The sequence below is a fragment of the Podarcis tiliguerta genome (genome assembly GCF_965153285.1).
Source record: "Podarcis tiliguerta genome assembly, chromosome: 4".
Classification (NCBI taxonomy): domain Eukaryota; kingdom Metazoa; phylum Chordata; class Lepidosauria; order Squamata; family Lacertidae; genus Podarcis; species Podarcis tiliguerta.
In genome coordinates, this window is record NC_139537.1 from 47,407,606 (window position 1) to 47,429,153 (window position 21,548).

Genomic DNA, 21,548 nt, shown 5'->3' on the forward strand with positions numbered 1-21,548 from the left:
CCACGTTTTAAAAAACATAAAGAGTGATAGGAGAAGCTCTCCCATAGCTTTGAATAATGCAGCAAAATAATTGCTGAATTTGCTCAGACAAACATAAGGAAACAAAGCAAAGCAACACTTAAAAACAAACAAACTGATACCATTCCTCTCCTGATTACAAACTGTTCAAGTCAGGAAACTGACCAGATTCATCATTTCTTGACAGAAGTCTCACTAGAGAACATCTAAGATATGTACATTTCTATTCAGATTTATCAAGTCTATGTTGTGACCATAGTTGGGAATACTGTGTGCAGTTCTGGTTGCCTCACCTCCAAAAGGATATTGTAGAACTGGAAAAAGGACATCCAAATTGATCAAGAGGATGGAGCAAACTTTTCAGATGTGAAGCGTTTGTCAGAATTTGAGCTTCTGACTACACCGAAGAAGATGAAACACCTCTAAGCAGATTGTCTCTATCATCCAACTGAGTTAAGAGGCGACAATGACCCAGAACTTCGTTTGGTACCTAAGAAGAGCCTGGTGGGCCAGCCCAATGGCCCATCTAGTCCAGCATCCTCATCTCAAAGTGGCCAACCAAATGTCTATGAGAAGCACACAAGCAGAACCTGAATGCAACAGCACTCTGCCCAATTGTGAGTCCCGGCAACTGGTATTCAGAGGCTCATTGCCTCTGACAGTGCAGGCAAAGCAGAGCCATCATGGCCTAGAGCCATTGATAGCTTTATCTTGGATGAACTTGCCTAATCCTCTTTTAAAGCCATCCATCACTGTTGCTCCATAGCTTAAATTGGCACTGTATTTTGTCTCTCCCAAATCCTCCGACATTCAGCTTCATTAGATACTCCCAAGTTCTAATATAGCGCAAGAGGGATAAAATCTTTTTTTTTCTGTCCTGCACCATAGGTAAAGGGGTAAAGGGGACCCCTGACCATTAGGTCCAGTCGTGACTGACTCTGGGGTTGTGGCACTCATCTCGCTTTATTGGCCGAGGGAGCCGGCGTACAGCTTCCGGGTCATGTGGCCAGCATGACTAAGTCACTTCTGGCGAACCAGAGCAGCACACGGAAACAACGTTTACCTTCCCGCCAGAGCGGTACCTATTTATGTACTTGCACTTTGACGTGCTTTCGAACTGCTAGGTTGGCAGGAGCAGGGACCGAGCAATGGGCGCTCACCCCATCGCGGGGATTCGAACCGCCGACCTTCAGATCGGCAAGTCCTAGGCTCTGTGGTTTAACCCACAGCGCCACCCGCGTCCCTTGTCCTGCACCATACACAACTTTATATACCTTGTGCCCAAACTTTTTTCAAAGAGGGCCACATTTGATGAAGTGAACATGCGTGAGGGCCGACCGAAGTTGACTGCTTTTTAGGATTGAAGTTGTTGAGCTTTTTTTTTTTTTTTTTTTTAAAAAATAAATATTACTCCAAATTTGGACATGCCTGCATGATGCCCCCTCTTATTCACCTTTTATCCAAATGAATGTTGCAACATTCCTCTTATGATAGTAAAGCTGCTCTGTTCCCTCGATTGTTGTGATTGACTTTATCTGAACCTTTTCCAGCTCTAAATTGAGGTGAAAGGACCTGCTTGTCTTCTTTCTTCCCACTCCTGTCTCCTTAACAGGTGGTCATTTGATCTCCATTGCCCCCTCATCTTTCTTTCTCTGAAAAAAATAAAACCAAACAATAGAACACCTTGAAACAAAGCTTGTCTTCAAGACGGAAACCATAAAGAGAACTGACAGGATCAAAAAAGAAGTTCTCTCTTGAGGATTGTCCTACATGCAAATGTAATTGTTTCAGAGATGTTAAGTTAAAGTGGAGCCTCCCTCCCTCTGTGCCCCCGCCAGTCTTGTACTTGTCAGCTTTCAGTACTCACACACAGATGTTTCAGGAGTCATTCATCCATGCAGCAATGTAAAACATATTGGGAGTAGCTGTTTCAGAATGAGGCCTTTGTGACGGAAGACGTGGTTGTCAGAAAGGAAATGCCTGAAAGACCTCTGTCAGAGAGACTTCTCCAAGGTGGTGGTTCTCTGAGTGAGAAGTATGAGCTTATAGCATACTGGGCAAAGCATATTCAGAACTCTGGTCTAATTCAAATATTACATTATCAGTGTGTAGCAGAAGCTTCAGTCCTGTACAATGAGGCTGGTACAAACCGATTGAAGTCAAAGGGATTTGAGAGGTCTGCGTGCAAGACTGCAGCTCTAGAACATAGCAGGCAATTACATTCCTCAGAACTTAGAAAATGTGAATATTGTAGAGACTTTTAGATTGCATTTAGATTACAATACTTTCCATTTTAGCTTTCTTTGGAAAATGAAATGGTGTCCCTCAGCCAAAAATAGCCATTTTTCTAGTAATGGGTAGGAAAGTGATTAATCACCTCACCCTCTCTTCAATCATTGATGCTCCAATCAACCTCACACCCCTAGGAGTTCCCTTTTAAAAAACCACCCTAAAATATCAGAAGATTGGATAACAACCCTGGACTATTCTGCAGGATTCATATATATTGCTCCTTCTCAGTCACACCCCCAACAATATGGTTGATGAGCTGCTGTCCACTATAAGCCACAGCCTCCTTCAGCACACACACACACAATCTGTGATGATCTCTGTTGCCATTGGCAGGACAGTTTGGGCTTGCTTTCCCTCCAACCCCACCCCACCTTATTCTCATGGAATAAGACTTGAGTTAGAAAAAGGACAGACTCCTGGATTTTCACACTGCTTTCTGCACAGCTCTCACTTCTGGCCCAGGGAAGACCAACAAAAGAGCTACAAAATGAACCAGGAAGTCCCTTCTCTAGGCAATGGGTCTTTCTTTCTTTTGCCTCTCTAGATAAGACTGCTTCTCTGAATGTCATAGAATTATAGAGTTGGAAAGAAGCATGATGGTCGTCCAATCCCCTGCAATGCAGGAACCTTTTGCCCAACGTAGGGCTTGAACCCACAACCCTGAGATTAAGTCTCATGCTCTCCTGACTATCTCAGGTTTCATTGCATTTAGTTCCCTCTTTGATGAAGAACAATGGAAAGTGTCTGAGGATTAATTTTTTAAAAAAAAACCTCAGCATTTGTGTAAAACACTGCTTGCTCTTTTTGCCTTGTATCTATGCCACTTTCAGGTCAAGAGGCTGGCTTTTGTAATAAAATAAGAACTGGGGACACAGCCAGGGCAGCATAAGGGCAGTGGGTGGCATTGTTTGAACAAAGCCACATAGCAACTCTACTAGAAAGAAAAAAAAATCTGCTTCAATATGCAGGGGCTGGGCTCAAGTTTTCAGGGGAAAATGAAGAGCTAATCCTTAGCCTTAGCATCGCTGTGTGTGTGTGTTTGCCAACTCTGTTATGTGTGAAATTAAGGGCAATGTGGGAAAGGAATGCATTTTAAAGTTTTTGCTTTCCAAGGACAATGATAGAAATAACCTTTTGGTGCCACCCACATTGAGTTTTAGGATTGCTCCGTACAAGGCCCTAATGCAAAATGCATAGGTGTTATTTAGTAGCAGCAAATACAACAGTCATTAACAAAGGAGATCAGAAGGAAGTCAATGCAGTAGAAATAATTCATGAAAACAACTTGTCCTCTACAGCAGGCCCAGCTGTCCTGAACTGCTGTAAGAAAACTGCAGCCGAGACAGATAATTAAAAGGAAAATTGACTGGGAGTTGCTATAAAATGCAGGCCCCTCACAGAGGAAAACAAAATCGAAGCTTCTGTTTTCCCCTTTGCTTTCTTATATCTTCATAGCCTACTGTGCTTAGTTTACTCACTAGTTTTTCTTAGTGAGCCTGCAAGTTCCACTGAGGTGATAAACTTGTACCACTCCAGATTGCAGATGGAGGACACTCATAGGATTGAATATTGTAGCATGCCACCCCAATCTCTGAGCAGTGCAAGATTCCAGGGGATCCAGGCACACATTCAGGATTTTTGTTTCCTTCAGAATGAGGTACAACAGAGACTGTGGTGTCTTTATACTACATGTGGTTTTTTTTACACACATATATATACAACCTGAGTCTATGATGGAGGGGTTCACAAGCATTAATATCACAAGATAGTCTTGCTCCCCAAAAAGCCACAGCCTTGGATTTAAACATCGCTATAACTCTCTGGCTTCCCAGCCTGTTGCTTCCAGCTTCTAGTTCACATCACTCAACTCTCAACCCTGGCCACTGTCTTTCTAACTACCAGCCAGTTGAAGAAGGGGCCCTGCACATTTGCCCTCTGGTGCTGAGCTGTTTCCTTTGTTCACTTAATGGCTGATTACCTAGCCTATCAGCAAACCAGGAATTTAAAACTTCACTTATGTTTTAACATTTGCTGGATTCAGGGATTAGAAGGGTCTCGGCATACAGCCTACTCCCCCCCCAAAAAAACCCCCGTCATAAAATGCTCCTCTACACAAAAATTTTCCCTCATAGGAAAAAGAAAAAAACACATTAGGAGAGAAAAAAGAAAGGAGGAAAGAATGTGTGTAGCTCCTTCCCACAATGTCCACACAGGCTCCAATGCTGGGCCCAGCAGTTGCTTCCCTGACTTTGCTATATTGAGCTGAAAGGGGGGATTCCAAGTGTGTTTGACTGAACACATGTAGAATCCCATGCATGTAGAATCAGGAACCCCATGCATGTTCATGTGAAGAATTCAACTTCAGCACTTCCACCCAATGTGCAAAAGTCGGAGGCAACTCATGGTGGGAGCTGGGGCCTGCACATTCCACACCTCCCTCAATGTATTTTTAAGAACACCACTTGAATAAGGCTTAGAAGTCAGGGAGGAGAGTTTTCCTGCCACATCAACACAACAGTTTCATCAGAGTTTTATTCATTATTGGCTTATTTTCTACCTCTTGTTGGCAAGTCATGATCTTGACTTGCTGGGGATTAATTTGAATAAAATTAGGTTTTAGGTTTCATTTAGGAGAGCAGGGTCAGCATCTCCCCTTCTGCATGGCATCCCATCAATTCCAACTTCTCCAGCACATTGCCTGCTCCTTGAGGAGGCAGCAGCTAATTAAATCTCTAATTATTATTTACACTATTTTTGAAGAAGCTAGCTTACACATAAAAACAGTGTATTTTTCCACAGCAATTCCTAGAGTGTGATGACTTCTTTTTTGATTTTTTTTTAAAAGAATCCTGCAAGGTATACAATGAATATTCATTGTGAAGTTAGGTTATGACACCCACATCTCTCGCAGAGCTTTAAGGGTGAACTTAAAGGATGACAGAGGGATCAAATTATGTACCTGTAAAAGCAATGAGTTTCATTTTAACAGATATATACTTAAGCTGCCAGGGATGGGTTGATTAATGTAGCACCTCAGTGGATTTATGGTTTCCCTCTAAGTAGCACCAAGCAATATTTTATGCCAAAAACATACAACCGGATTGATCTTCCTGTAGAAAAATAACAAAATAAAACAAAAAAACCCCTCACCGCTATGGCTAATCTTTTGATCCTGTCAACGGAATGAATTTTACTTATGCTGTGGTGGGCAAAAAAATGAGAGAAGCTCTTTATAAGAATGCAGAACATATTCCTCCGTATTTATATAACTGTAATACAGTTTAGGACATACTGTTAAGGAGAGTAATCTGCAAATATTGTGAGAATTTATTAATCATAATGTGATTGTGTACTCTGGATATACAGGCAGGTTAAAGCCATGTCATCTTTGGGGGGGGGGGGAATACCTACTGCAAATTAAACTGTTAATCTATATTCCTGCTGCTGCTACTCTCAGTGTTACTTTAGGAACACAGGAAGCTGTGTTGTACTGAGTCAAACCATTGACCCATTTAACTCAGTATAGATGACATTGGCTGGGAGTGGCTCTGAAGGATTTCAGGCATGGTTCTCTCCCAGAGAACCAGGAGAAGCCGGGGATTGAACCTGGACCTGCATGCGAACCAGATGCTCAACCCACTGACGCACAGTTCCTCTTCCAATCTTGGCCCATCACGGGGTTCAAGTTGGCTTCTGGGGCCATTTCCACAAAACCACACCCTCTTGTACATCAGCTGACATCAGTCATCTGATGGGCAGGGGCGGATGGTCTAATTCTGCTGGGTACTTCTTCACCAACACATTCTTTGCAGGGAACATCCTGACAAAGCAGACCCCCCCAGCCACCAGGATTGCACTCTGATCATCCATTACGGCATATAGATTAGTGTGGCACATGTGTGCTTATACAAAGCTGCTAGGTAAAGCTCAGGAAGGCTAATATATTAAACGATGAGCCTCCCTTACATAGATGCTTCTACAAAGGAGAGACACTTGCAGGGGAAAAAATACATTTTGAAAGCAAAAAGCTGGATGGATAAACATTTTAACAAATAAAATCTGAGTGCAGTCTTATACCCTATGTTGTGACAGAAAAAAATTCTTAAACTGCATTTTCTTAAGACGTATTATAGGATCTAGGGGCTCAGCTCTTAAGAACTGTCATATGATATGGATTATTTAACTTGTTCACATAATTTAAAAGTTAAACATCAATCTGACATATGGGGAGGTGTTGTTCACTACTTGTTTATCATGCCACATATTTTTTATATTCCACCTGACATACATAAAATTACTAAATATACAGTTAGGTATGTAAAGCTACATACTCAAAAGCAATGATTATAAGAAAAGTAAGAAATAAGGTTTTTTTAAAGCAACAACAGCAACACTGCAGTGTCTTTGCTGCAGCAACACGACAGAGGTTCTCATCACATCAGGAGTATGAATACATTTATCAGGGCTTAGATCTGAATGGACTAGAATCATAGAATCTTAGAGCCGGAAGGGACCCATGGGTCATCTAGTCCAACATCCTGCAACGCAGGAATCCCAGCTAAAGCATCCATGACTCTCCAAGGAAGGAGAGTCCACCACCTCTCATGGGAGTCTCTTCCACTGCCAAACAGCTCTTACTGTCAGAAGGTTTTTCTGACTGTTTAGTTGGAATCTGCTCTCTTGCAACTTGAAGCCATTGGCTTGAGTCCTACCCTCCAGAGGAGGAGAAAACAAGCATGCTTCCTTTTCCATGTGACAGCCCTTAAGATATTTGATGATGGCTATCATATCTCCTCTTTTCCAGGCTAAACATATCCAGTTCCTTCAACCGTTCCTCATAAGGCTTAGTTTCCAGACTCTTGATCATCTTGGTTGCCCTCCTCTGCTTGTCAACATCCTTCTTAAATTGTGGTGCCCAGAATTGGACACAGTATTCCAGGTGTGGTGTGACCTGGTGTGTACTGGATCTTAACAAGTTTTTTCTTTATGACACAAACTCTCTGCAAGTATTTTAATTGGCCACACTATTAACTCTCTTAGGGGAACAAGCACTATTAAGCTCCATCCCTGTCACTGTCACCCTCCATGACAATGAAGTGTGTGATTCCTATTCAAAACCGGTGTGATTTAGAATCATCCATGATTATAGTGGGAACTGTGGATAGTGACATTGTTGCAGGGACAGAGCTTAGCATATTCATCTCTCCCAAATCATGCTATCCACATGGGGATTATATTGCCCGATGACAACAATATTAATTAGAAGATTCGCAGATTAGAGGTTGGTGCAAATAAATGCTTAACACATGGAGGAAAGTGAATTGTTTTTGTATAGTTGTTCACTACGCAGGCTGGGTAGGGGTGGACAAAAAACAAAAATGTTGTTGGGCTGCTTTGTCACAGAATGGAAAGAAAAATCCTTTACATTCCATGTGACTTTTTAAAGACAAAAGTGTGTGTGTGTGTGTGTGTGTGTGTGTGTGTAATGAATGCATTAAGAAAAGCACACACACTTATGTGGTGGACTGAATTGAAAGTGCTTGTGGTCCAAAGACTTCTCGCCTGCCTTTTATTATTTCTAAAGAGTAATTTCACCCTCCTAAAAATGACAACTTGGAATGCAGGGCTTCCACCACTGTGTACATTGAAAACAATGTAGAAAGTCCTGCCGGGAGCAACATCTCTTGATAGTATGCTGTTGCTCTCACAGGGAATTTTATGCAGTTTGCATTCAATTCCCTTTTAGCATCTTAGGGGTGATTGAACATAACATATGTAAAAATATATAGGTAAAATACATAAAGCATGCAGACTGTACATAAAATATGAACAATACACAGAAGTCCCCCTGAGAGAAAATGGCATGCTTTAAAACCTGTTGCTCCTAACAGTACTTGCTACATTGATTTCATTGTGTGCTGGAGCTCCTAGCTTTAGCTAGTGATACGCACTCTTAAAGGGACCCCTGACCATTAGGTCCAGTTGTGGACGACTCTGGGGTTACATCGCTCATCTCACTTTACTGGCCGAGGGAGCCGGCATACAGCTTCTGGGTCATGTGGTCAGCATGACTAAGCCGTTTCTGGTGAAACCAAAGCAGCACACAGAAATGCTGTTTACCTTCCCACCGGAGCAGTACCTATTTATCTACTTGCACTTTGATGTGCTTTCGAACTACTAGGTGGGCAGGAGCTGGGACCAAGCAACGGGAGCTCACCCTGTCACAGGGATTCGAACCTTAGGTGGGTTTAATTACTTTTTCAAGAAGACATGAAGACAGGATTTATTCCCTGCTTTCCCTTTCGTGTCAAACAGCAGACTGGCATAATGTTAATGTCCAAGATGACTACATTTCAGCAGCCTTGACTAAGTAAGCTTAGTTAAGTAAGATGTTCCCAGCCTATTTCTAATAGGAGATTTCAATGCCAGAGTTGGGAGTGATCACGACACATGAGACAACTGCATAGGGCACTTGAGTATTGGCAGCATGAATGAGAATGGACAAAGGCTGCTTGAGATGTGTCCATATCACAGCTGCTGCACCATGAACATGTTCTTCTCTACTAGGTCAAAACAGCAAGTGACCTGGAGACATCCAAAGTCAGGTCACTGGCACCAGAAGATCTTGATTGTCACCATGCGATTGACACTGAACTATGTTTGTGTCACATGGCTATCACACTGCTGACTGTGACGCAAATCACTCCCTGGTGGCAAGTAAGGTCCATCTCCTGCCAAAAGGACCAATACCACAAAGAAGAAAGTGTGGTCGAATCAACATTGCCAGAATACCTGAACTTTGCAGACTGTATTCTGCCTTGGTTAGACCACACCTGGACTACTGTGTCCGGTTCTGAGCACCACAATTTAGAAAGGTTGTTGACAAGCTGGAATGTGTGCAGAGGAGGGTAACTAAGATGATCAAGGGTCTAGAAGCCAAATATTATGAAAAATGGTTGAAGGAGCTGGGTATGTTTAGCCTTGAAAAGAGGAGTTTGAGAGGAGATTTGATAGCCATCTTCACATATCTCAAGGGTTGCCACATGGAAGATGGAGCAAACTTGATTTCTCCTGCTCTGGAGGGTAGGGCTCATAGCAATAGCTTCAATTTACAAGAAAGGAGATGGTTGTCAAACAATAGGTTAAGTAAACAGATATGCATTTGGTTAGTGTTCTCATAGTTTGAAAATATTAAATAAATAATGATTAGGAGTTGTGTCTAACATTAGTCATACTTTGGTCCATTAATTTAAATGGGCCTACTCTAAGTAGAACTTGGCTACAACCCTGTGGCTGCAATCCTGTATATACCTATCTTACTTTAAGATAAGTCCAACTGGAGCTTACTTCTGAGTAGACATGTATAGAATCCCACTGTACCTGCTCAAATGTTTGAAATTCCTGCTTTGAATTCCAAGTTTAATTTAATGGGCACCCATGGTTAATGCTGCAAATGTGTATTAAACGTGAAGAATAGCCATGCATGATTAAAAAAAATTATCCATGTCTTCTCATTTTACGTGTAAATAAAATATATTTCCCTCTAATTTAACAGGGCATTGCTGCTGCTTCTTTTTTAAAAAAACAACAACAACATTGTGCAGTGCAGGTAAGATTAAGATATCATTTATAGTGGAGTGAAACTGGAATGATTTTTTTATTTAAAAAAGTGCAAGTCTCCATAATTAAAATCATATTGCTAATTACTCTAGTGCTCAGAAAAATGCTGTTATTGTTTTCAATTAGTGGTGATGAAACTAGCTAGAAGAATTTATAAAGGCAGAAGCTGTAAAACGGCTGCATTTTGTCTAAGGGATTCTTTGTAATAAATGGCTAGCTAGCCAAAATTAAATAGATATGACTGGCTCTTCTTAGGGCAAGAAAGGATTTTATAGGACATGATGCCTCAAAGTGCCAACATTCATATTCCACAGCAATATCAGCAGATTGAAGCCAGGGCATCATTCCAGAAATTATAACGGTTACTCTGGAAAGAGGTAGCATTCACTCTCATAGCAAAACTTGTAGACTAATATATCTTTGTGGGAAAGGGCCCCAAGTGGGCATTTCCATAAGCAAAGCACCAGTGGTATTTGATTCACAGTATCTATTTTCATACAAATATCTACCACCCATCTCTATTTATGCCATTTTCTGAGATAGATATGCGAGCGAGCACAGTGACACAAAAATTATTACCATCCTAACAAAAATATTATGGTAATATAAGCAGTAATGGAGATGAAGATTTGTTTGCTGCATGAGCAGAGAAGGCATCACAAGTTGCTAATTGATACCAGAATGGAATGACTTTATTAGTTTGCTTGGTTTCTTGACAGGCAGTTCTTTAGGTATGAATCTGCAAGCTCATAAACCACCGGTAATATTCAATTTTTTTTTGTCTCCAGTGGCTGGATGGCACAAACTCATGCAGAATATCTATCTATATATCTCCCATTCATTTGGCTCAGTGAAAGATAAATGAATGGAATGCAGCACAAAACCTAAACTTACCTGTTAAACATGAAGGTTTTGAGCAAATTTCTTTTCACTGAGCCCTGTGAAATAAAACGACTTAGTTATTCTCTTTATATCAGTGCCACATCACGCATATTGTGATCCCAACAGCTCAGAGGAAAATAACTGACATCTGTGGCAAGATGATATCTGTCAGACTGTTTTATGAAGTAGGGGGTCAGACTCTTTCTGTTAGATCAGCTGATAAGACAGCTTTAGTAATCTACTTATCCGATAATATCTATAAAGGGAGTGTGAGTAGTTAAGGAAAGGAAACATAAGACATTTCAAAAAACTAAGTTATTGCCCTGTTTCCTCCAATGCCTTCTATATTTACAGAAAGAGAAAGTATTAACTTATCTTGATCAAACTACACACTATGCCATTTGTGGTGCAATTGTCATTAGTACCATGCCATACAGAGTGCAGTTCAACACTTACCACCATCTGCCTCAAACCAATGATAATAAATCAACCAATAGTGTTTCACTCATGGCGTAATTGCAGTGGGCCAATTATAAAACAAAAGTTTGAGGCAGAAAGTTGATAAGCACTATTCATTACCCAGCATTAACTGTCACATTTTTTCCTACTTAAGCAGGTCTTCTAAATAATAAGTGCAGACTTACAGACACCATCAATATCTTGAATAATGTCCAGGAAACAGCAGAAATTATAATAATTGTCAGGGAACTGCCATCGGCTCAGGGGCGAGAGGGGAAAAGCTGGATGGATTACAGAGAGCCCCCAAAGATCGTGGGAAGCAGCACCTCCTCAGCGGAGGAGAGTAGCCATGCCTCTAGTGGAGAGGAACTGCAGGGCTCTCAGGAGGCGAGGCGATGCCAGGACACCTTGCCTGAGCAAAGCGGGAAGGAGAGAGGTCCTCCGGTACCCACGCCCTCCTTGCACAGTAGGCTTCCGCGCAGAGAGGGGAAGCGCAGACTGGGTGTCAAGAAACTGGGGAAGGTTTAAGGACCGCCCACTTTCAGATTCTGCCAGTGAATGAGCAAGCCACGGAACAGTGGCGCTCTGCATGATGAAGGTTTTTTTGGCACCAATAACAAGGCTTTACAACAGACCAGGGAGGCATTTGCCTGATTGTTCTCGAGCAACCCTCTGATACCCTTACAGCAATCTGAGAGTCCCTGACGTTGCTCGAGGGTAGCCATGTGAAGGCAGCACGATGAGCCAGACCGGACCAGCCGCGGAGACGGAGCAGGAAGCTATGGTGCGAGGGCTAATTGAGAGGAACCGAGACCTTGAGGCACACGTTGCTACACTGTCAGCCCGGGTGGAGGAGAGGCAAGCACAGGATGGTCAGGTCAGAGCCACCCCGATCGGAAGGAAGGTCCCAGGGCTAGTGAATAAGTTTGGAGGAAAGCCCCAAGATTACAACGCGTTCCGGACAGAGATACAAAACGCGTTGGAATTACAAGAAGGGGAGTTTGCTAGCAACCAAGAGAAAGTTGCAACCCCCTGATACCCTTACAATAATGTTAAGCTATATATGTACATGCATCTAATCTAGCTAAAAACCATTACTTTTGAAATACAACACTTTGGATTCCATGAGAAAGCGTGTTCTCCGTCATGGAGAGCACGTGTTGCGGTGGGGTCTGCTGAGCCACCCCTCTGTTACCAGGCAGGGTCTCTAAAGATGGCCTGGGGCAGTGATTGGTTCACTGGGTTGCTGGGGTAAAAGTTATGTTGCAATTTTGGTGGGAGGGGTAAAAGGATTAAATATTCTGCACACAGCCTGGAGCTTTCTCTTTGCTGCATGCAACGGATCACCCGCCCACCCGCCCTTGAGTAAGGGGTTGTTGCATTGACCTTGCTATGCTTGTCATGGGGTCGTCTGTCGTTGGGGCAGGGGCCTGGTAGGAATTTTGTCCATCTGGCTGAATGGCTGGGCCATTTGGTTTTTGCCTACTGCGTAGCAAATCGTCACAACTTGTAAGGTTGCGGTTAGGCATTGGTTATAAATTGGTGGAGGAGGGGTTAGGATAGGCTGTGCCTGCCCCTCCATGGTTGCTGCGGAAAGGGAATTCCGTTAAAGAAATCCTGGGGCTTGCCATCTTTTCGTCCAATCCCTGGAATGGAACTAGGGCCGACAAGCCTTCGGGGAGCATGCAGATGAGAATTGAGGGTCTGTGACTCAGCTCCATTTCTCCCCAACTTGCTTTCCCCCGCACTGTCTTTCGGTGGTGCCCGGAAGTCAGTTCTGTCCCCAGGCAGGGGGACAGATAGTCTTAACCAATGCCTAAACAACTACTCACGGTTTTGTATTTAAATAAAGTTGTGGCCAAAATTATGCCAAAAACCTTAAACAAAAATTAAGTGTGCATTGTGAGTTATTTGGGGGGTGGCTTGGGGACCTCGACACACAAATATCTCAGATATACAACTCTACAGTTCTTCTCCAACTTAGGTTTAAATACATTTTCCCTAAGGTTCCTTGGTCCACTCTAGAAAAATACACAAGACCTCCAATCAGTAGCAGATGGCCAGGGAAGGTGGGGTGTCAGCAAACACCCAATTTCCAGTTATCCATGTCACTACTGCATAATGGAATAGAAAGATGGAGGGTCAAGGAACAGTATCATGGATACATGCCAGCAGGAGTGCTGGGTCAGTTCTGCCAGTGTGTTGGCACCACTCCAATCTCACCACTGGCCTGCAGCATTCTGCATTGTCCATAAGAAATGTTCAACATGGAGAACTTTACGGTAGTGTAAACATGAGGTTACCAGCACATGTGACCCAGTGGCAAATCAATCCTTCTCCAGGTGAGGGCACTGTTGATGTATTAGCTTAAGTAGGTGATAAGGGCTGTTTGCCATAGAGGTCACCTGGGCCTCTATGGACAAAGATGGTGCAAATTGCACTCCTAAACTGCATACCTGCTGCTTCAAGAGGGAATCCAAATCCAAATTTGTTGATTCTGGGAACAACTCAGCCACAATGTTCCTGTCCTAGCAGATTCATCTTCAGTCTGGGGTCTCTCAGTCAGTTCTTAATTCTTCTACGGTAAGAAAGAGCAAGAGACAAGCCCCCCCCCCCACTCCAATATAATTAATATGGATTTTGGAGATTTAATTAAACTAATAAAGGTATTGTCTGATATGGATTAGGGAGAAAAGTGACTTCCTATTACTTTCTCCGCAAAAGCCATACCTGTTTGTCTACATTTTGACAATCTACTATGGAGGGGCCTCTGTGCCTGCAAATTTCACCTGCTTCTGCCAAAAGGAAAGAAAGTCATAGCCACTTTTATTTTGCGTAAGGGTGAATGGAGGACTCAGAGATTCATTTTACACAAAATTAATCAGAACCTTAATCAGAGACAGAAACAGAAACAGACACAATACAGAGCGACTCAGCAATAAAAAAAGCACATATACATGTACTGTTAAGCAAAATTAGGTATATGAACTCACATTTCTTTGTAATTCTTTTGTATATGCAGAGCAAAGTGCAAGACAAGCAAATGCACTTCAGTTGTTTTCTTTCCACAATATACAGCCTGCTGGTATACAGATATACTAACAAAAACCTGTAACTTTATAGAAAATGGCTGTGTTAGGAGCAGAAACTACTATATACAAGAGACAAAGGGAAAGAAGGGCTCAGAATAGATCATGTATCTTGTTTTCCTTGAAACAGGGTCTGTTTATAAAAAAATAATAATCCAAGAGTACAGCAGCCCAGCATGGAAGGAGCTAATTTAGTTGATGGCTGTGGATGAGTTTCTGACATGCTGGCTGGTAGAGTATGTGAGCCACAGGTGGTTCAAATCACATAGACTGCTCTTTGCAAAGACTGAGGCATTTTCTCACATGGTTTACTCATCCTCACTAATGACATGGAGAGAGCGGTGATGTTTCTTTGGGCTAATCAATCAACCTCTGCCATCCCTAGCAGCCCTTCTTTCTTCAAATGTAATATGTTACAAGAAAGAAATAAAGATCTGAAGATAAAACGATTCAAAATACCAACATAAATTTAAAATAATTGAATAGTTTCTAAACATTTCAGGGGGTTGGACTGGATGAACCTTCCAGTTCTATGATTCTATGATTCCTTGCCCGCTTTCTCCAGATTTTCAGATGTTGGAAGTCCCCTTTAGCCTGCTTTCTCTCTTTCCATACCACCTGCTAAGCCTGATTTTAATTTCTGTTTCTAGTCACAGTCTCTGATACTGGTCACAGTCTCTGATACTTCCAATTTCCACTCTTTTTTGCTAAACCCTTCCCTCTTGTTCGAAGTATCTGTCCCAAATCCAAGGCATGTGGCAGATGGGCCATAGAGCCTTCTTCAGTGGTTTTGGAAGGCCATCCATGTAGACCTGCATCTTGTGGAGGATCCATTAATCCTAGGCTCAACCCTGTCATGTGTCAGCCCTGGGGGCTGAGAGGAATATATACCCAATGCATAAGCTGAAACCTTCCTACACCTGATATCAATAAAGCTGTGGGCAATTTTTAAACCCAGAATGCTGTCTTGTCCAGTTTGTTCTACCTCACAGGCTATTGCTCACTCCTTGAGGAGGGGTCACTACATCACAATGTGGAATTCAATGTCCTAGTGTGACCATAGTGGTGTGTGTGCCAGGGAAGGTTAGATTCTTAGAGGTGAGATGCACATAGCACCAAGCATTACTTCCTAGAGCATCCCTTCTTTCACAGAGGTAGGCACTACCAGAAAAAGCGAGTTATAGAAACATGGAGAGGGGATACAAACATTTTTAAAGACAGGTTCCCAGAATACAACCAGAATACAAATCACTCAAGTATGTAATTACAGGTGGCAAACTAAATAACAAAAATCTACTTAGTTCAGCTGATTATCACAAAGGCTTAAGCCACCTTCAAGCATTGTTAGTTTGAAAACTGAAGTGGGGGAATATGGATGCAAGCCCCAACATCTTTGCATGCACGAGTTCTACTTCAGGCTTCCTCACACTGAGAGATGTTTAAAGGAAGATTCAAAGCATGTTAAACATTAGGAAGAACTTCCTGACAATATGAGCAGTTCAATGTGGAACATAATGATTTTGAATGTGATGGACTCCTTTGTTAAAGGTTTTTAAGCAGGGGCTGGGTTGCCACATATCAGTGATCTTGCACTAATGGATTTACTGCATTAGAAGGATTGGACGACTGAGTTTTCTTAAACTCTATGAACAATTTTCTTAAACTCTGTGAACAGTTCCCTAACCTTGGGAGCAAAGGAACTAGGTAATCTGTGAACTGGACAAAGTCAAATAAAAATCTGTAATACATTTGAACTAAAACTGAGGTATGGACACTCTATAATTTATGTCCTCTCCCATTAGCCCATGTGCACTATTACCATTCAGATGGGCTGGGAAACACTTTTGGTCTTTGTGTGACTTGTTCAGTGAATAATAAGCTGAGCAGCTTGCAATTGCAGTAGAGCTCTCTGCTCAAACAGCCAATCAGCTTGCTATTACTTATAGCTTTAGACTTTTAAACAGAACTGAGAAACGGCTTTTTATTTTGCAAAATGCCAACCTATTTCTCATTATTGTTTTCCATTTAAATAGGTGGCTGTCTTGCTGTTGTTCATGCTGATGGGCTTTTGTTAATCCTTCCCCATTCCGTGACATTGGTGTAATGGAACGAAGTCTTGCACAGCAAGTCACTTCTTTGATTATTGTGGGTTTACAATATCTATTCAGAAGTCTTTTGTTATATGATGGGAAACCTATCAACTACAGATAAGCAATTTTTCTCCAGAAAATGAAAATTGTAGATATTTGTTGCATCCCTGCTTGGAGCCCACATAAGTAGCCATGTTACACCAAGGCAGATCATTGGTCTACCTAGCGCAGGATTGTCCACTAGCAGCAACTTCTAGGGTTTCAGATGGGGTCTTTCATAGTCCTACCTGGAGATGACAGAGGGATTGAATCTGGGAATTTTTCCATGCAAAGCATGTGTTCTGCTATTGTGCAACGAGCCTTCTCTTAAGTTACAGCTCACGCTGGCTTCATATTCTTGGAAATAAGTCAAGGATTTTACACTTGTCAAGGGAATTTTATTCCAAGATAAATGGTTTTGTAAAGAACCTCTAAGAGCCATTATTGAATACCAAGTAAGGACAGATATACTCTTACCTGTACTTTTTCTCCTCATCCGTGCACCTCTTCTTGATCTTCAAGAAAACCAATAGGGATGTCCTGCCCATTAGGTAATATAAATCAACCAAGAGACCTAATCCATAGAGATCAGCTCCCTGTCACCAATGCTTCATTGCTAGTCACTTCATGATAGATAGAGAAGTACTTTGCCAATATAGCAAACATGAAATGCTCACCTGAGATTGTCAGACAGACCGCTTGTGGACTGAATTTAAAAGGAACAGTTTCTCCTATTCTTCTAGACATAAGGCTGCAATCCTAAACACATGACTAACTAGGGAGTAAGCCATGCTGAGTTCCACGGGACTTCCTTCTGAGTTAGCAAACATAGGATTGGACCATAAGGCTAAAATTATTGTTACAGTCAACCACTTCAAATGTAAGGACACGTCCAAGTGAACATGAATAGGACAGTGCTGGACATGGAAAAGGGGCAGAGGTTTGCGGTTGGTTATGAAAATGTTAGAAGTTACATCGATATATGTATAATAGATACAATGTTAGGTCAGAAGAAGAAGCACTAAAGAGTTCACATGGTCTCCTCACCCCTCCAAGGAAAGTGTGATGGGAGTTGTGGTTCTCTGGTCTACCCCTGCTCCCATTTCCAATGCACTCAGTGGACATGTCCCTCTTCTCGTCACATGTTTCACTGTTCACAGCATATGGGAAGGGGTAGGTATGCTGGTATATACATAGAGCTCTTCCATGTGATAGGGATCCTTATGGGCTCACAATGATCCCTACATGCAAACTGAATGTGTGGTTTGAGGGACATGGTCCCCAGGGATAGGAATGGGAAAGGGCAAGTGCAACTTACATGACCCTCCATCACCACCACCATGAATTCCTTGAACACAAGGAGAGGTTGTCTTAACTTTTAAAGTGCTATTTTGGCATCAAGAATGATATTGTACTTCAAAGATTTAAATGGAAAAAACAACAGAACATGAATAACAACACACAGCCTAATTTTGTTTATCTATATTCAGAATGAGTAGCCATAGAAAAGTGTACTAGTATGAGGGATTCACCAGTTGAATGTAGTCAATTAAGAGATAACTGGTTGCTTTAGAAAAATTCCAGAGTTCAAGCAAAAGGAAATGCAAATGTACAGGTAGAGGCATACAGTAACTTGAAAACAAGTAAAATGCATTGTAATTTATTTCTTTGTGCATCTGACCTGCATTTTAGAAATAATTAATAATGAATTCAGTTTCAGAGTTATTGGCTTTCTCTGTTGTCATAGCACTTGGCTGAACAACAGAAGAAATCATATTAATTTAACCAGAAACGTCATGCTGTAATAATAGGAATAGCTCAAAATCCGTTTTAAGTCTTTTCTGTTGATGCTTCTGTTTTCTTAGTGAAATGAAGAACTAGATTTCCATTGGCACATCTGGATCCATGCCACAATGTACTGTCTATATTTTCTATAAAGCTTGCAGATAAATTTCAAAAACTGGGGGCACGCACAGTTGCACAGCACTGTGGGACTTGCAGTTTAAATGTTGTGCAAGAAATGTTATTTCACAGTAAAATTGCTATCAGATTTGTTCAAATTCAGTAATGTATGTGTGTAAAAATTAAAGTAATGTATCAACATACACACAATACCACGCTTCCTCAAACTCGGCCTTCCAGATGTTTTTGGCCTACAACTCCCATGATCCCTAGCTAGAAGGACCAGTGGTCAGGGATGATGGGAACTGTAGTCTCAAAACATCCAGAGGGCTGAGTTTGAGGAAGCCTGCACTATACCTTTAAAGCACATTAACAGAATCATAGAACTAAGAGTTGGAAGGAACTCAATGACTCAACTAGTCCAACCTCCTGCAATGAAGAAATCTCAGCTAAAGCATCCAGGACAGATGGACAGCCAACTTATTAAAAAACCTTCAAAGAAGGAGAGTCCATCGCCCTTCCTGGGAGTTCATTTCACTGGTGAACAGTTCACACCACCAGAAAGCTCTTCCTGATGTCTAGTCAGAATCTCCTGTATTGGTTCCTACCCTCTGGAGCAGAAGAAAACAAGCTTGCTCCATCTTCCATGTGACAGCCCTTGAGATATTTGAAGATGGCTATCATATCTTCTCTCAATCTCCTCTTTTCCAGGCTAAACATACCCAGCTCCCTCAACCGTTCCTCATTAGGCTTAGTTTCCAGAGCCTTGATCATCTTGGTTGCCCTCCTCTGCATGTGTTCCAGTTTGTCAATATTCTTCTTAAATTGTGGTATCCAGAACTGGACACAATACTGCAGGTGTGGTCTGATCATGGCAGAACAGAGTGGTACTATTACTTCCCTTGATCTGGAAACTTTATACTATACCCTATTCAATTGCACAAAAGTAGAAGCACATTCTTACCCTCAATAAATTTTGGGCACTGTGGTTGGTTAAGGGTTGCTGGGAACTGCAGCTTTATGAAGGATAAACTACAGTGCCCAGAACTCTTTGAGGAAAAGAATGTGTTTTGTATGTGTTTTAAATAAGTTGTGTGTACACAGTCATAGAGACATATGATGTGATTCAGAAAGTACAGAGTGTGGATGTTTCTACAAACAAGGACACTGGAAAGAAGCTATTAAAATAATATGCTTTTAAAATAACAGCAAAATCATATACATGTCTATTCACATGTCTCAATAAACAATACTTCCAGGTAAGTGATTATAGCAGCCTTTCCCAGCCTTTAACCCTCCAAATATTTTGGCTTGTAACTCCCATAATCCTTCATTGTTTGCTATTCCACCTGGAGCTGATGGGAATTGCATCCAAAAGATCTGGAGAGCATGCCCCCCCCTCCCACTGCCAACTGGTGGGCTGTACAGACTGGTGGGGTTAATGCCACATCCACAGCCCTGCTGTACATGGTGGGCAGGATAGAAGATGGGGGTAGGTTGATTGCTGCATCAGTCCAGACTGTTGGTGCTGCAGGCTGGTCCACAATGGACCCAATGTCACCATACAATGGCAGTGGGACTGTTTCAAGAGTCAATGTACCTTAGGGTTACTCAATCCCTCACTATCTCCAGAATGCCCTTTTTTGGTGCCTTCCATTGACAGCCACCAGTAAAGATTCCACTAAAAGCACTTTCATCCCTCTGCATGTTCAGTGGCTGGAAGAGAAAGCTCCATTCTAGTGGTAGCTGAGGCAGGGGTTAACTAGTGGGAGGCATGCTTAGCTGGCAGAATGGATGGAGAACTAGTTGAAGGGAGTTTGAAATGCTCTGTAGTTAATAGACACTCTAGCTGCAGTAATATGAATCTATAGCTTTTTCAGGAAGTTTTTTTTGGTGTTAAGTAAACAGGTAAGTGAATAGAAGTATGCTAGCTCCACCATCCATTGTTGTTCCTGTCATCAGTCATGAGGACAAATGTCTAAAGGCAGGACCTTGTGGAGCTTCCTATGCATTTTAGAACCCTGATTTTGCAGGGCTTCTAACATGTACATAGAACCTCCATGAGTACAAGAGGCTCAACTTTCAGTAGCTCATCCTCTAACTCATGGAGGCCAACTGGAGCGGTGAAAGAGGGAAAGAACTGTCACACTCCTTACCATGGTCTCACATGTTTATTTAACATGGAATCGGTATGCTGGAAGAGGGCTTTTAGGAATAGCACAGTAGCAGAAAAATAACAGAATAGCATCAGTCAATAAACACTGGCATCATTGTTTAAAATAGTATTTTGAAATACGGTGTGATCTATTTATGTATAAATAATTAGTAGGCAATACCATTAGCAGTTTCTGTGGTAGTGGATTACTCACTCCATAAATTCCAGCTGTAGACCAGGCTACACAGTGTGTGTTTATTCAATATTTCCTCAGCAAATAAACTAATATAGATAAGATATTGGTCTTCAAGCCCTAAATGAAAAACAACCATTATTCAGTGTCATATATGTCAATATAATAAATGTCCATCGTGATTTTATGAAGAGAAAAAAATGAAATAAGTGAAAAGAAGTGTGAGATTTATTTTTATATTACATCCTGCTGTAAATAATAATAATAGTTTAACATCTGATGTCCATAGTAGCTGCTTCTGTAAATTGAGGCTGGAAATGAAATTCAGTGATCGATTTGAATGCTACTGGTGGGTTGGAGATGCCATGTTGTCAGAGGTTTGAAGATGTCTGAAGCTCTGCTGGACAACTGGCAGTAGGGTGGAGGGGAGGGAAGAACAATTTCTCTACTCACCCTTTCTTTAATGTCTCCCATACACCTCATTTTTGTTTCTACTGATGTAAGAACTCTGGCATCAGTAAAGTAAGGGCTGTGGAGGTTTATGCAGTAGCTGGGAAGTGCTTGATGAAGTCACAACTTCTTCCTGAGGCTGAACATCTTACTTTCTCCATCTATCCATCCATTCATCCATCCAGAAAGATAAATCTAAATGTTATTTGAGCTGTGGAACATGGCCACAGAGACTACAGGATTGCAGCCATAATATTTTCATGGTTATTATAGAAACTCCTCCCCATGTTATACCACAACCCATCCAACCATATAATAATAATCTACTCCCATTCTCTACTAAAATACTATATAATTTT

General features: G+C 41.7%; 2 long non-coding RNA genes across 2 annotated transcripts in view; one reads left to right on the forward strand and one right to left on the reverse strand.

Annotated features, from left to right (window-relative positions):
• Positions 1 to 1,550: 1,550 nt before the first annotated feature.
• Positions 1,551 to 13,852, reverse strand: LOC310677043. Its single transcript, XR_014510891.1, has 3 exons — positions 13,728 to 13,852; positions 10,825 to 10,868; positions 1,551 to 1,670 (listed from the first exon to the last, which is right to left on the reverse strand). It is a non-coding gene; the product is annotated as an uncharacterized lncRNA (long non-coding RNA).
• A 6,403-nt stretch (positions 13,853 to 20,255) lies between these two features.
• Positions 20,256 to 21,548, forward strand: part of LOC310677042 — a 53,261-nt gene continuing 51,968 nt past the window's right edge. The window contains exon 1 of the long non-coding RNA XR_014510890.1: positions 20,256 to 20,299. This is a non-coding gene — a long non-coding RNA (uncharacterized lncRNA). The remainder of the gene's footprint in view (positions 20,300 to 21,548) is intronic.